This window comes from Colobus angolensis, unplaced genomic scaffold, assembly GCF_000951035.1.
Source record: "Colobus angolensis palliatus isolate OR3802 unplaced genomic scaffold, Cang.pa_1.0 Scaffold3, whole genome shotgun sequence".
NCBI lineage: Eukaryota > Metazoa > Chordata > Mammalia > Primates > Cercopithecidae > Colobus > Colobus angolensis.
This window is the reverse complement of record NW_012116265.1, coordinates 1,288,015-1,290,824: the sequence shown is the minus strand read 5'-3', so window position 1 is coordinate 1,290,824 and position 2,810 is coordinate 1,288,015.

Genomic DNA, 2,810 nt, shown 5'->3' with positions numbered 1-2,810 from the left:
AGAAAGTAGAAGGGTAGTGACCAAGGGCTCGGGTAAGGGAAATCGGGAGTTAGTGTTTAATGGGTATGGAGTTTTAGTTTGGGATGATAAATAAGTTCTGGAGGTTAATAAAGGTGATGGTTTCATAACAATGTGAATGTACTTAATGCAACCGAACCACAGCACACTTGAAAATGGCTACAATGAGACCAGGCACAATGGCTCACACCTGTAATCCCAGCACTTTGGGAGGCCGAGGCGGGTGGATCACCTGAGGTCAGGAGTTCGAGACTAGCTTAACCAACATTGAGAAACCCCATCTCTACTAAAAATACAAAATTAGCCGGGTCTGGTGGGGCATGCTTGTAACCCCAGCTACTCAGGAGGCTGAGGCAGGAGAATCGCTTGAATCTGGGAGGCGGAGGTTGCGGTGAGTTGAGATCATGCATTGCACTCCAGCCTGGGCAACAAGAGTGAAACTCCGTTTAAAAAAAAAAAAAAATGGCTATCATGGTAAATTTTATGGTATGTGTATTTTACCACAATAAAAAAAAAAATCATTCTTGCTCATTTTATATTCCAAGTTTTCTTGTAGACGTACAAAGAGAAGTGGTAACTTAATGTGTTGGTTTCATTGGCCAAACAACTTTGCAGACAGATAAATGATGCCAATCTGTCATTAATGTTATCCGATGTTCCAAGTATAAGCTAACTCTCATAAGGGTTTGATATTTTTCAGCCAATTCACAGAACCAAAATAAAGCTTTGGGAAGTTCACTTTGTCAAAGATGAAACATTCAAAATAAATGTAAACACTATTTTAAATGTAGCTAAAATGTTCAGCCTTGAAGATAAGATTGTTTTTGTGGTCTCAACACAAATATATATTTTGCCAAATCACAGCTTCATGATAAAAACAGTGTTTTGCTAAATTTAACTACCAAGTAGCAATGACCTTGGAATTGGTTGCAATGAACATGTAATTTCTATTTTATTCAAACCAGCTGTGATAATCTACCCACTGAAATACAAGCTTCAGTTGTTAAATGTTACAAATATTTTTATACCCACTCAGTGTAACTATGATTAAGCTGAAGTAGTATTAAAAAAAAAAAAAACATTGGCAACGTAGTATATGATTTTTTCTTTGCTGCGAGTCATTAAACAGATTTTAGAAATGTTTGAGCTTTTGCAGATCAGCCCATTTACTTTGTAAATCAGCCCAACAGCCTTCTGATGAGACCAAACTTTTTTTTTTTTTAAAGTGGGTCCTGTACCTCTTGGTTAAAAATCATTTAGAAATATTTAGTCAAAGTACTCAGTGGATGGAGCACTAAAATAAAACATCAACTTTTAAAACTTTTAGCACATTGCAAGGATTGAAAACAAAGCTTGCAAGAAGAAATGGAGACTTACCCCCCCAAAAGCAAGAAAGGAACTGGACAAATTCAAGGGTGAGAACATCCATAGTATAATCCACTATTGTGCTTTAGCAAATCATAACTTGAAAAGGTGCTCAACACCATTGATCATTAGAGAAATGCCAATCAAAACTACAATAAAGGATCATCTCACCCCAGTGAACATGGCTTGTATCCAAAAGACAGGCAGTAACAAACGCTGGCGAGGATGCAGAGAAAAGGGAACCCTCGTATGCTGTTTGTGGTTATGTAAATTAGTGCAACCACTGTGAGAACGCTTTGGAGGTTCCTCAAAAAACTAAGAATAGAGCTACCATACAATCCAGTAACCCCACTGCTGTGTATGTACCCAAAAGAAAGGAAATCAGAATATTGAAGAGAGATTTGCATTTCCATGATTTTTCCAGCACTATTCACAATAGCCAAGATTTGGAAGCAACGTAGGTATCCATCAACAGATAAATGGAAAAAGAAAATTTGGAACATATATTCAAGGGAGTATTATTCAGTCGTGAAAAAGAATAAGATCTTGTCATTTGCAACAACATGAATGGAACTGGAGATCATTATGCTAAGTGAAATGAGCCAGGCACAGAAAGACAAACATAACATCATGTTCCCACTTGTATGTGGGATCTAAAAATCAAAGCAATTAAACTCATGGAGATAGGAAGTAGAAGGATATAACTGAGGCTGAGAAGGGTAGTAGGGGAAGGGGGTGGGAAGAAGGTGGGGATGGTTAATGGGTACAAAAAATTAGAATGAATAAGACCTAGTATTTGATAGCACAATAGGGTGACTATAGTGAATAAAAATTTAATTATACATTTTAAAATAATAACCTGTAATCCCAGCACTTTGGGAATCCCAGCACTTTGGGAAGCCCAGTTTTGTACCCGTTAACTTGAGATTAGGAGTTCACCTGAGGTTAGGAGTTAGAGACCAGCCTGGCCAACATGGTGAAACCCCGTCTCTACTACAAATACAAAAATTAGCGGTGTGTTGCCTGTAATCCCAGTTACCTGGGAGGCTGAGGCAGGAGAATTCCTGGAACCCAGGAGGTGGAGGCTGCAGTGAGCTGAGATCGCACCACTGCACTCAAGCCTGGGTGACAGAGGGAGACTCCATCTCAGTAAATAAATATGTAAATAAATGAGCATAATTGGATTGTCTGTAACACAGACATTCTCCACTATGTGATTATTGCACATTGCATGCCTATAGCAAAACATCTCATGTGCCCCATAAATATATACACCTCCTATGTACCCATAGAAATTAAAAATGAAAAAAACACAAAATTGTAGATATCAAATGAATAAGGGCAGAATAAGTTTTTTAAAAAAGAAAATCTTAACTTGAGGAGAGAGGGGAGAATCTTTTAATAGAGCTGCTTCTTTCTCTCTCTCT